This window comes from Lissotriton vulgaris, chromosome 6, assembly GCF_964263255.1.
Source record: "Lissotriton vulgaris chromosome 6, aLisVul1.2, whole genome shotgun sequence".
Classification (NCBI taxonomy): domain Eukaryota; kingdom Metazoa; phylum Chordata; class Amphibia; order Caudata; family Salamandridae; genus Lissotriton; species Lissotriton vulgaris.
The window spans coordinates 833,724,881-833,739,275 of record NC_141694.1 but is presented as its reverse complement, the minus strand read 5'-3'; positions in this window follow the sequence as shown (position 1 = coordinate 833,739,275).

Below are 14,395 nucleotides of genomic sequence, written 5' to 3'. Positions count from 1 at the left end.
CCGCTTAATTAAACCTGCTGCGCAGGCGCGAAATCAGTGCCGCGCATGCGCGGCGGCCGGGCCGTGACGGAACCGTTCCGTCACCAGCACAGCCCACCCGAGGGGCGTGACGGAACGGTTCCGTCAGCAGCATCGAACTGGCTAAGATCAACTATTGAAAACAAACCAAAAGCAAAAATTTGACACAAAAAGAACATGCTATTCTTAAAGCCATAGCTGATAACCCCACGATTATCTGTCAAAGAGCGGACAAAGGTGGAGCTCTAGTTATCATGAATAAAGACTATTACAATTCACAAATACTACTCCACCTACAGGATGAAAACACGTACATGGAACTCAATTCAAACCCCATAAAGGAAATACAAATAGTTCTCCAAACCATCATAACAGAAGCTATGTCAAAAGGATGTGTAGATGATAAAATGAAGAAGTATCTTACCACCCATTACCCCAGAACACCGAAATTCTATCTCACGCCTAAGATTCACAAGAATCCCATTACTCCTCCTTGTCGCCCTATAGTCTCCACCTGTGGGAGCATTCATGAACCAGTGGGAAAACAGATCGACAAATACCTCCAACCATATGTCATCAAAATGGATTCTTATGTTAAAGATACCACAGACTTTTTGATTAAACTAGACAATCTACATCTTGAAATTGATGAAGACATCATTATGTGCACTATAGATGTCCAAGCACTCTATACCTCTATACCCCACAACATGGGGTTAGAAGCCGTTGAGGAAGCATTGCTCCACATGGAATATGACGAACCTATGAAAGTATTTTTGTTGGAACTATTAAACTTCACATTGATGCACAGTTATTTCAGATGGGAAAACAACTGGTATCTCCAAAAATCAGGTACATCCATGGGAAATCCGGCAGCACCTTCTTACGCTAATATCTTCCTGAATCAATATGAGAACATCCACATCCTACAAAAAGAACAATGGAAACAAGGTTTACGTCTATATCTCAGATATATCGACGATATTTTCATATTGTGGAAGGGATCGAAAGAAAATTTGATCCTTAACATCCAACAACTAAATTAAATTGACCAACGCATACAATTTACCTATGAAACTCACGACAGTCAAAATAATTATCTGGATGTAACGATCAAAAAAACAGGTTGCCAAATTGAAACCACACTGTACACAAAGACTACAGATCGTAATAATTTATTAATGTACCAGAGTTTCCATCCAACTCCACTCAAACAACACCTACCATACTCACAACTCCTTTGAGTTAAAAGAATTGTTTCAGACCCAGAGGAATCAAAGACGCAAACACAAAACATGTTACAACGATTCAAAAAAAGAGGATATCCAGAGACAGTGCTAAATTCAGCATTGGAAAGAGCTCAACTAAAAGAAAGAAGAACATTACTTTCTATATCCAAAACTAAAAAAGACCCCAAAATAACGTGTGTGAGCAAATACTCTACGGTGAGCCCGTTGTTCAAAAGAACTATCAAAAAACATTGGCGAATGTTACAGACTGAACCTGATTTCAATAACATTTTTGCGGATGAACCTATATTCGCATTTACAAGAGCAAGAAATCTAGGAGAAATCATTAAGAGACCGACCACAGTTATACCCAACATGAAATTCAAAGGCACAATTCCCTGCAAAAATTGCAGCAATTGCAACAACTTAATGGAAGGCAATATCATTACGCATCCTATGAGAGGGAATAAAATAAAGTTAAAAGTAAATGCAACTTGTGATACAAAAAACATCATATACATGATAAAGTGCCCTTGCGGAAAAGCTTATGTTGGGCAGACAGAACGGAAACTCAAAATAAGGCTCACTGAGCACAAAAGTAACATCAGAACTAAGGTTGTAAAATCAGCAGTGGCAACCCATTTCATTGAACATAATCACCAAGTGAATCAAATTAAGGCTTGCATATTGGAAGTGGTGGAAAGACATGAAGAAAGAGATAATAAAAAACTCTTTTAAAACGTGAAAACCACTGGATATACTACTTACAGACTTTGACCCCGAAGGGGATCAATGAACGGACAGAATTCAGTTGCTATTTATGAACATCATAAAATAATGCATTAATATACGTTGTTGTGCTGTGCCTAAGTTGGAACCTAACACTGACATTTATTTTAGTTCATTTGGATTTATTTTCATTGTTATGCACTATGTAATAGCCATATATTTAATTACGGATCTTTTGGAGTAACTAATGTCATCGTGCACCCACTGAACTGCAGATAACATAGATCCATTTCATGTTGCCCTTGTAACATATTTCGGTATTTCAAGCGCTTTAATAGTGGTCAGTCTCTTCAAACATATGTATATAGCCCTTTAAGTAAACACGCGCGTAATTCCATGCTTTAAGCCACTCCCTACGCGTCACACGCGAACTTCTCCACATTGAGGATAGCTTTACAAGCAGCGCCAACGGACGCCTTAAGCAGCACAAACCCGGTAAGCAACCGATCAGGGGCCAGATAATACGATAACTAACGTGCGTAACTAAGTATCAAGAATGGGCATGTTATTTAGCAAGCAACCGATGCGGGTTTAAACACGCAATATTTATCTGTTTGGACACGAATGTTTACAGTAACCATTACCGAACAGGGCTTACTTGATACAACTTAACACGTGTTTCAAAACGTGAATCATTTTTATTGTAACATTGTGAAACCCTTAGGGAGGATCACTACATTACATAGGCAGATAAGTAATGGCTTAGAAGTGTGTGTATTGCATTGAAATTAAATATGTGTTATTCAGTCAGGACATTTAAGTTGGATAAAGATATTGTGATATATTAGTTTTTGTGTTAAAGATAAATAGTGATGGATGCATTTCTTGTTTCACAGACTTCCCCGATGAAGGCCCCTCGGCCAAAATGCATTGGAAGGAATGTGGTTTTTCATTTATAAAAAATAAGAAAGCTGAGCATATGGATAGATAATCAATGAATGTGATTACGATGTCTATATTGAATGGAACATCGTAGTATGAATAAAATACTCTAAGAGGATACAAAGTGTAAAAAAACTTTATTTGAAAAAAACTTTCATTGAAAAACTTTATTGATTAAACAAACGCTGGATTTTCCAGCACCAATTCTTTCAGTGCCCTAGGTGACACTTGCACATTTAGTGCCAGTGCTGTCTTCAATCACAGATGCAATGGCCCATCTGCCACCTGGGTCCACCACTTGAGATATCAACCTGGCTTTGGCCCCTTTTTTGAAGATGATAGAGACCCCTCTAGTATTTGTAGTCTGGCTTGTAGAAACTGCAAAGTCTATCCACCTATTTCTCTTGGTTAGGTCAAGCATTTCTGAATGAGTTAAGTGAGTCTCCTGGAGTATAATGACCTGCGCTTCCGTATCTCGCAGGTATTGCATAATTTTATTTGCTCTTGGTTCGGTGCGCAGGCCATTAACATTCCAGGAGAAGTATTTTATATTACTCATTTTTGTTATAAGAAACAAACAAAGAGGAGAAAAAAGAAAAATCAGATGAGGCTATACCTCGCTGCCAACATTTTCTTCCAAAAGACTGCTTGTTCCCTTCCCTTCTAATACATCTTGGCTTACTGAGGACTTTTTTACCTTTTTGCCACCCCCCACTACCTGCCCTACCTACGTGACCTCCCCTCCCAACCCATGGAAAACCCTTGCGATATCTAACCGGAACAATGTCCGGTTGATAGCTCCCCTCCGCAAACTCCCGGAGAGTGCACCCGCCTTAACATGAAAAATCATTCAAGTGATAATACATAATCCACATATTTTCTTTTATGACTAGTAGAAAATTAAGATTGCAATACACTAGATAATAGAGATAAAGATAACGAAGGAAAGAGAAGAGATAACTTAGGCCCAAAGAATCATCACTGATACTAGGGTATATAAGAAGAGTTAAACCCCTCTAATCAGCTATCTATGCTGGCTGATCTATTGGCTATTTATACTTTATTTTTGCTACCCATCTGCATCAGTAAGTCATCGGCTGCCTGTACTGATCTGATATTAATCATTTTATTATTATACATAATTTTTATGGCAGCCGGGAATGTTAGTTGGGCTCTGGCCCCCAACGCCCTAAAGGCTTCCAGGCGCCTCCCAAATTCCCATTGTTTCTCCAAAGTTATTCTTGAGAGATCTGATCTAATTAGAAAGGTAAACCCCTTCCCAGCTAAAGATTTTTGTTTGAGCGCTAGATTGAGAATATGCTCTTTCAGAACATATGTATGGAAGTTGACTAAAATCTTGCGGGGCTTAGATCTCTGGGGATTACGCTTGAAGAGATCTGTGTGAACTCTTTGAATATCCAATGCTAGTTCTTCCAATGATTGCTCCAGGTATTGGGATTCTTTCAACAACACGGTAATGAATTGTTTTATATCTGAACCCTCAGAACCTTCCGGAACGTTCAAAATGCGGAGATTCCCCCTCCTTGCATTATTTTCTAGTGACTCCATCCTTTCGCTAAGTGCTTGCTCTTCTCTGGAGAGCTTCTGGATGTCAAGTTTCGCCTGGTCCAAGTAGGTCGTTAATGATGTTGTTGTCTCTTTAAGGACACCTGTTCTTATAGTGAGGCCATCGATTTTGTTATCAAGGGATTCACAGTAGCTCCTTATTTCAGCTTGGTTCGCTGAAGACTCCGCAAAGCCCTTTCTTATTTCCATCGTTAGGGCAGAAAACATACTTAATATGGAAGCCGGAGTTATATCATCCTTAGCCTCAGATTCGATTTGGGCCATGGGACATTCAGTCCGACCAGTAATGCTCTCCATATCGGTCCATTCTCCTCCTATGGTTCCAGTGGCTCCAATGGCACTAACTTCCAAACCATCTGTGTCTACTGGGTCTCCTGAAGAGGTAGCTGAAGACCGTCCCAGCTCAAAGTCCAGCCGTCCCGATGGACGCTGTAACCCCGATCCTTCTTCCCGGTCCAACGCCCTCTCTTTTGGGGGCTGAGCCTGATACTCTCCTCCAAGGTCAGACGTTTGAACGATCTGATCTGTTACCCCTTTTTCCAATCCATCTTTCTCCTCAACTCCATGACCTGGTAGAGGAGAGACTATCTCCAATGGCATCGGTGAGGGAGAGGATTCTAGAACAGATGCCGTGGCGTGATCCTCTGAAAGATGCAATATTTGGGGGACGACTTTAAAATAGGAACGGAGTGATGGAGTAATTTTTGACCCTGTAGATAGTACAGTTGTAGGGCTTTTGTTCTTAGACTTAGACTTCAAACTGTGTTTGCCTCTAGATTTAACCTCTATATTTAAATAGGAAGAGGCTTTTTTTTTTCGCCTCACCAGTAGAGTCAACTGCTCCACCAGACAGACTTGATTCCCCACCCTTCCTCTCTGACAAGACTGCTTTCTTCTTTCGCCCCCTCTTACCCTTATTCAGGCTAGGTGGCACCCCCTCTGATGTGCAAAGGTCTGCAACTGTTCCTGTTGCCCCCTCTCGCCCAGGTGATACTACAGTACAAGGGTCTGATGGAAACGCAGCAGTCTTACCACTCTTCAGGTCGGATAACCCCTTCACTGTATCCGCAACTGGCGTTGTTAGCAAAGAATGAACTTGTTTTTCCTGAGAGATTGCTTTCCCCGGAGCGCAACGTGAGTTTATAGCATGAGATCCACCTCGAAAAGGCTGCCCCAGGCTTCGCAGTTTCCTCCCTCTCCTCAGCTCCAGCGCGGCAGACCAGAGGCGTAGCTGTGGCTTTAACTTCTTGGCCGACGATTCCTGTATAGTTTTCCGTGAGTTGGTTCTAACGGGAAATTCAGGAAGCCCCCGTGAATAAAAAAGGGCCTCCGCTTCTACCCCACCGAGACCGGCCACGTTATGGACTATTAGATCTCCTCCTACTTTCTCTGCGAGCGTTTCTGACAACACCGCGAGGTCCGATCTGCAAAACGGCAACCGTAACAATTGCGGGAGATGCGGCAGGGATCCCTGGAGTATGCCATCAGAATCGGTTATACCCCCACAAACCGAATAACTAGCGACCCTACATTCAGGGCAGTCAACGCAAAGCAGCCCGTCCGCCAGCGTCCTTCACTCTCTCTGAGTCCCGTAGCTCCACATGCACTGCCCAACGCGTCTCGTCAGAAGCCGAGAAGCAGCGCCGCATCGCCTCGCTAAGACCCACCGCATGTTATTTGTCTTCAACGGGGGTACAAACGGGGGCAATCACCGGCTAGCTGTCATCCTACATTAGTCCAACGACATATCCCTCTGAATCCGACCTTTAATCAGCCCGGCGTTGCTACCTCTTCGGGATCTCGTTCCGGAGCACCGCGGCCGCTTAACCAGCAGCCGCCTTACAAAAAGATTATACACACATATATATATATATGAAATTACAAATGTTTAGATGTTCAAAAATGTAAACCAACAGCATTTGGAATCTGTTTTCTAATATTTTTATGCCGTCGGATGAATGTTGTGCTAAAGTACGTTGTCTGTTTCCTTGAAAAAACAATGGCCAATCACGTAGATTTGGGGTTTGTTTTAAAAAGTAGGAGGGCATTTTCACATACCACACCAGCGAGCAAGGCGTCAGGGAACGCCGAAACACGTTTGGTTACTTGGGCACTGCAATGCACTTTAATGTTTGATTAAATAAAATACTTGCGGCTGCAAAACTTATTCAGCGTCCGGTTTTCTCTCATTTCAAAAACGCTGTGGAAAGAGCGGCGAGGAGAGTGGAATTTCGATTCACATTGGAAGGTATGACTCGGCTTCCTTACAACGGACCCCTTCCCAAAAAAGTGGCGGGAACTGCAAACAAATCGAACCTGGAGGGGTAGCTCAGGAGAGCTTTTATCGTTCCCAGCCCCCTGCCTGAAGTGATGAATTGGAGGATTGACGACGATACGAGTTGGGAGTTTCTCCACGACCCGGCAAGTCGGAGGACGAGCGGAGGAAGTGCTGATAACACCGAACAGTGAGTTGTTGACCCAACGATCCGTGTTAAGACTTCATCAATAGCAGGAGGGGAGGAGGGTGCAGCCTGCGGTTTCCCGTTTATTGAATATAACGGGATTAAAGACATTTTACATAGTGCCAAACATATTGCAGTACCATTATGGAATTTTCAGATGGAGAGAGGGACAAGGAGGCAGACGATCTGTTTGGAAATCTACCAGTGGTTGAAAGTAATCAGGGAGCAGCAATGGATAAAACAGATCAGCAGTCTAATGTAAGAACTTTATTGAAACAATTAGAAAAACATCACAAAAGCGAAGTCACAAAGTACTGGGAAGCAAAATCACTAGAAAAATATCATGAGGCGGGACGCATACCCAGAGGACTTCGAATTATGCTTGCACCAAGCTTTGAGAAACCCAATCCTATGCTGTTGAAAGAATGGGCAGAATCGAATTTGGAAGCTTCAATGCGTTTAGTCTGCCTATTAATTAAATATGCAAGGATAGACAGGGAAACGGATCTCAAAGAAATTAAAAGACTGAAAGATGAAATTGATGCCCTCACTGATGCTAATAATAAAGACACTATAGAAAAACTGATTAAAGAGATGCACAGAAGAAAAACGAAATTAGAAGATACAATTAAGAAAAGAAAAGTGTGGAAATTTAGTCGGGACCAAAATGATTACGACTGAGGTCAAGTTTTCACATTTGCGAAAAAATATGACCAGGTGAAAAGACAAAAACTGAATAAATTAACTCCTGGAGCAATAGCAAGCAATGTGAATGTAAACCAGGCGTCAACTTCAACAGTGCTACCAGAAAGCTACAGCTCCGAAGGGAGTTTAATTTCTAGCGATGCGGACTCTGATAGGGGAAGTACAGGACAAACCTTTGAATCATTGGGCCCTTTATTGTACGCGGAGGAATTGGAATATATCCAAGAACAAAGAATCCAGTCCCTCAGGCCGCGTTACCAACAGAAACAAAATGTTCAAACACCAAAAGGAACAGGCGCCGCCGCAAACGCAGACAGAGCAACAAGAGGACGCCGAAACTGGCAGCAGAAAAGACGCAACTGGAACAAGTAAAAAGGACCATCAATACTGACCAAACGATTGTGAATCTCACTAAAATTGAACTCAATGAGGCGGAAAAACAACTATTAGCCCTGGGCTTAAGTTATTGTCCTGAAAGTAACTTCAATTTTGTGAAAACAAGAGTAGATGTGTATAAATTCATTAGGAAGTTAAAATTAACTAAATATTTCGCTATCAAGAAACCTGCCATAACGGAACAAGGTAAAACCCCACATTCAAATCCGGAAAAGGTGGATCTTTCGGTAAGGGAGATTCCCTTATTAAGGACATTACGTAATTTAAGAACGGAAGAAACAAATGAAATGACCCCCAATACTCAAGATCCCCTACAAGAAGAAAATATCTTTGGAGGAAAGGGAGGTAATAGTCCTTTCAAAGCACCATCAACATTCGTCCCAATAATGCCCAGGGACGCAGTGGATGTTTTCCATGACAGGATAGTAGATGAATTGAAATCTCTCTATAAAAAAACGTGCACAAGTAAACCTAGAACTGGGAATAAAGAAAAACAATACTTTCAATTGATGGCCAAGCTAAAGAACAATGACTCGGTAGTGATAAACCGGGCGGACAAAGGGGGCAATATTGTCCTGTGGGACAAAAAAATGTATAGAGAAGAGGGCTTTAGACACTTAAATGACATAGAATGTTATGAAATCTCTAATGGAGCAGCAGTCCACAAGGCAAAAGAACTGTATAAAAAAGACTTAAACAAATGGACACGGGAAGGTTTAATTACAAAGGAGGGGAACAAGTTCCTATTAAACAATCACCCCAAGTTGCCTACATTCTATCTAATCCCCAAAGTTCACAAGGGTACTGATCCACTACAAGGGAGACCTATCATTTCAGCCCTGAACAGTACCTTTGAAAACACATCTAAGTACGTGGACTTGTATTTACAGGATTTTGTCAGGACATTGCACTCCTTTATACTAGATTCCAGAGACTTTTTAGCCAAGCTAAATGAAGTGAAATGGGAAAGTGATTATCTACTTATAACTTTAGACATTAAATCGCTTTACACATGTATCAAACACACTGATGGCCTGTTAGCAGTAGAGCATTATTTGAACCTACGCAACATTGAACATTATGGTCATAATAAAATGCTGATCAATATGATACATTGGTGCCTTCATAACAACAGGCTTTTATTTCATGGATCTATTTATAGGCAAAAACAAGGAGTGGCTATGGGGGCATGCTTCTCCCCCAGCTACGCATGTTTACATGTGGGCTGGTGGGAGGAGCATGTCCTCAGCGGGGAACACAAAGCTTTGCATGACCTGCATATAGTACGTCTATGGAGATTCATAGACGATATATTTATTATCTGGAGAGGTACGGAGGTGGAGGCAATTGAGTTTATTAATGTAATTAACAACAATTCCTACAACTTGGAATTTACACATCACATTTGTAGGAGAGTAGGGTCTGCAATCCTATGATCACCCAGATTTTTTGCTTTTGTTTCACTGGTTTACGACTTTCTCCGGCTGTGGGCCTGCTAATCAGACCCACAGCCTGGCTGTTCTCTTTCTAAATTACGATATGTACCCTAGGTGCATTTACCAATTGGTACTGGGCCACCTTATCAGACCCCGTAACGCAGGGCATAGGTGTACCCAGGGCCGCCAGGGGCTGAAGCATGTATTATGCCACCCCTGGCTGGCCTCCTAAATTTGACACAACTGGCTGCACGACAGCTGGGGCGAAGACGTGTAACCACCCTTCGCTTTAGGTATAGTAGCTCTATATCTAACCATACAATGGACACCCGAGTTCCTATCAGTCACTCCTATGGCAGGCCTTAACGATCCTGAAGGCAGAGTGCGTGGGCTCGTGTGAGCTAGGTTCAGGCCCGAGCCGAGCCCGGTTGCAGCTTGCGGAATCAAGACCCAATAGCTGTTCCATGATAACGCGTACCATATCGGTAACTCCGGTGTCGCGTTATCAAGGCATGTCGAGTAAGGTGTCATACGAATCGGGGTGCTGCCCTCTCACCAATTCTGGCGATGAGGTTAGCATCCCACCCTTCTAGAGGGACACGACATGTACGTAACTGTGAACCCCGGTTAAAGTTAACTGAAGCCTCAGCTCCACAAAATGGATGCTGCCACCACAGACACGAGTCTGACCTCCTGCTGCTGGGAGTCCTTCCAGCGAGGAGCACTTGGACAAAGGGTTTCCTGTCGAGGGCGGTGTTCGCACCGTCCCAGACAGGGTTTGTGTATTCTGGGTAGGTAGGGCTTTGGCGAGAAGGTGACTGTGGAGTGGCACCCCGGTGCTCACTACGCATCTGCCGGTTAGAACCAGTTCCAGGGGCGACAGCCCTGGCCTGGGGAAAGTCCGGCAGGGGAGAGGGGTGTAACTACCCCCCTTCCTGGTCCCACCCTTAGGGCAGGACCTAGTCATGTACCCACCCCTTTCTTTCGAATAAAGACCGGAGCGGGGACCCTTCCAAATTAGATCATCTTTGACTCAAGAACTACTTTCTACGAAAGGACATTCAAGACTCTTCTCAAGATTTCTCCCTTGTGGCTAAGGAGTAGTCACCCTGCATCAGCGGGCACCAACTAAGAACTCTGCGGTTTGCTGTAAGTCCTTCCTCAAGGAATCCGACGGCCCAGCTCGACGAGAACCGGCTTCCCTGGCACCTCTGACCTCTACCCACGTCATCAGCTCAGCTGTGATCTGTGGGTGCGACGAGACCTCGAGGGACCGGCCATCATCAGAACCTGCACGCTCTTAAAACCAGCACGACCATCGAGGTAACTCTCTGGTGAGTGCTCTGGGGTCCGAGAAGCCCCGACCCTGAGCCGCTCCAGCACCGAAGTGCAGTCTCCCAGCATCTCCACGATCTGCGTGGGGCCCTTCTGCTCGCTGCTCAGCACGTTGTCTGGTCACTAGCCGCTGGCTTGTGCCCTTCTGTGACGACATCCGAGAATCATCACTGCTGGTCTGGTTGCTCCAGACTGGCCCTTGCTTCCATCTTTGCGAGAAGCACCCCGGACCCTCCTGGTCCACTCAAGACGCCATCTTAGGCCCACCACGTGGCCCTGAGATCTGCCAAGGCTTGTTGCCCCATCCTGGGCCCAGCGACGCCGACAGCATCATCCTTCGTGGGACAGCTCGCACCTCCACCGTGGTCGCCGACAACGCCTCCTGGTCCGTGAGACTGCAGAGCCTAGCGTCGCCCACTCACCTGGTCGAGGTGACGGCCAACCGGTGCCTTCCTGGTACCCTCTGACTACTGGCTAGTAGTACGAACTTGGTCCCCTCTGCTTTCAGGTTTCATCAATCTCCGATCCAGGCTTGGATCTCTACGAACTATTCAGCACTGGTCGCCGGCCAGCAACTCCTTTTCTTCCGGCTCCTGGCTCGTCAGCGAAGACCCCGACGCCTGTAAGACTTGTGCAGCCGCAGCCCTCGTGGCTAGGTAACTCGGCATTTCGGTGCCTGCATAGCCTCCTTACTCTAGGGTCCTGAGTCCCTCGCTTCCGACTTGCCTTATCGGGTCCGCCCGAGACCTTAATCTTTCCGTGTCCTCGGACACTTGTTTTAATTGTGCACTTGAAGTATTTGCTAAAGAGATTTGGTTTGTGCTTAGTACCCTGTCCTCATAAAGAGTACAGGGCTGTTGTGATTCTTAATAAATATACTGTTTATTTTCATAACACTTGTGTGGTGTCCTTTCACTGGGTGTTCAAGGGGTACATGTGTGGTAAACAGCTGGCTTAACACGCCCTCTCGAGTCTTTAGCCTTAGACTGCTCGTATCCACGCTACTAGGATAGCTGGTCTATAGGTTGACTTACAACCAAACACCATAAGGGTCGTTGGAACGATACATAGCGGTCGCTAGAATAGCGAACGTTGCATATCGGGCCAACTTCTCACATTGGTGAGCAGCGGTTGGGATTTGAGCTTGCTGTTGTTTTACCACACGTATCCTAAGAATATCTTGTTGAAAGATCGCACAAGTACTGTTAGTACATATAACTAAAAGCTTAGAATACTCTGAGTTCTACTGAACCAGCTGTTGTAGCTCCTCAAGGCTTAGCACACCTTGGCTACAACTCTTAGCAAGGGTACAGTAGGTAAACACGTAGTGTAGGTAGGTGCATCACTTACACCACACTAGAAACAGTATGTCGGACAAAGGAGGAAACTCTGGGTCTCCCCTTGTGTCAGTTGACCCTCCACAGGTCATCCCTTCAGGATATACTGTGCTGAGCTTCAAGGAGTTAAGACGACTGTGTCACTCCAGGAAGATTCAGCAGGGGTCTAACCCCACAACGTCCTTTCTGATTGGTCTCTTGGAGACTTATGATGCCAGAAGAGCTGAGAAACTTCGTAGCTCTTCTAATCCAGAAGGAGACATGCCTCCCCTCGAGGGAACCCGAGACGATCCTGACCTCATCCACCTCGCAACTGAGAACGAAGATGTGGAGGAGGATGAGGATCTCTCTGGGGATGAGGCAGATAAGGGACAGGTAGAAGTCGTCAGACTAAGCAGGTCCAACTTAAGCAAACATGATAGCGGTACTGGGGGACCCCTGGGGCCACTATCAGGTCAGCTTAACATTGGGAATGGACGAGCCCGATCTCTGTCAAGAGGCTCTGGCAGATCCCTTCAAACCAATGGCTCTCACAACTCGTCTCAGAGAGGGATGACGTCCCCTCAGAGGAGAGTGTACGAAGCTAAGGAAAGGGCAGCCAATCTAAGGATTGAAAGGGAAGAACTTGCCCTGGCCAAAGAAAGGCTTGCCTTTGCTAGAGAGCAACAGTTAAGTGGGGCAGTCCCCACTGGTGGCAGCAATGTACCTAGTAATAGGGAAAAGAGTTTCGATACGAAACACCTTGGTAAGGTAGTGCCCCGCTTTAAGCAAGGGGACGACATCCACAAATGGATTACTGCTTTGGAGAGGGCCTGCACTGTGCAGGGTGTTCCCCAGAGTCAGTGGGCAGCTATCTTGTGGCTCTCCTTTGAAGGAAAAGGAAGAGACAAGCTCCTCACCACAAGGGTGGAGGATGCTAACAATTACCAAATCTTGAAAAATACACTCGTTGAAGGGTTCGGCCTAACCACTGAGCAGTACAGGGTGCTGTTCAGGGATACCCAGAAAACGCAGTCTCAAGATTGGTCTGATTTTGTCGATTGTGCCACTAAGGCTTTTGAGGGCTGGTTGCTGGGCAGTAAGGTTACTGATTATCAAGGATTGTATAATTTGATGATGAGAGAACAAATTTTAAACAATTGTCAGAACCAGTTGTTGCATCAGCATCTTGTCGACTCGGATCTGACCTCTCCCCAAGAATTGGGAAAGAAGGCAGACAGATGGGTTCGTACAAGAGTCAAACAGAACCAGGGCCAGAATCAAGGTGGTCAGAAGAAAGCAGACCAGAAGGGTAAAGATTCTAAAGGGGAACAAAATGACCAGAAGTCTTCGACAGGTCCCCAACAACCCAAAGAGGGTGGGGGTCAGGCTCCCCAAAAGAAGAAAGAAGGCCAATCCAAAAGATGGTGCCAGTACTGTAAAAGTAAATCTCACTGGTTTAGTGAGTGCACCAAGAAAGGAGGAGGGCAGACTCCTGCCACTGCAGCCCCTAAGGCACCTGTGCCCCCTAGTACAGTCAGCAGTGGTAGTGCGCCTCCCAAGGGTTTAGTAGGGTTAACCCTGGGTTCTGAGGGGTGTGACAACTTAGTTGGCACACTCACTCAGGCTGTCCTTGTCAGTACAGGGGACGCGGACGTATCCCCTGACGTAAGCCCCAATACTTTGGGCAAATACCGACAGACGCCTTTCATAAATGGAAAGATGGCTCAGGCCTATAGGGACACTTGTGCCAGCGTCACCATGGTGACGCCTAACTTTGTGGACCCTGGACAGATCATGCCAGGTACAGAATTCCTGGTGACCAATGCAAGCAATGTCACTACCAATCACAGTATGGCAATTGTAGCTTTCTCCTGGGGAGGGGTAACTGGCCAAAAGAAGGTTGTAGTTAGTCCAGACCTCCCAGTGGATTGTTTGTTGGGCAATGATTTGGAGTCGTCACAATGGTCAGAAGTGGAGCACCGGACTCACATGGAAATGTTAGGTTTGCCAGCACATGTGTTCGCTGTGACTAGGTCACAGGTCAGGAAATGCCCCACTGAACAGGTGCTGGATCCTGGAACAACGGACCAGACACCTCCCAAGAAAAAGAGCAGTAGGGTTAAGGCTGCGCCTTCCCCCTTGCCCCAGGTCGAGGATCAAGTCTCAGAGGAGGCTGACCTACAGGAATTGAGGGAAACTGAGCCTAGGGAATTCGAACTTGATCAAGTTGAATTCTT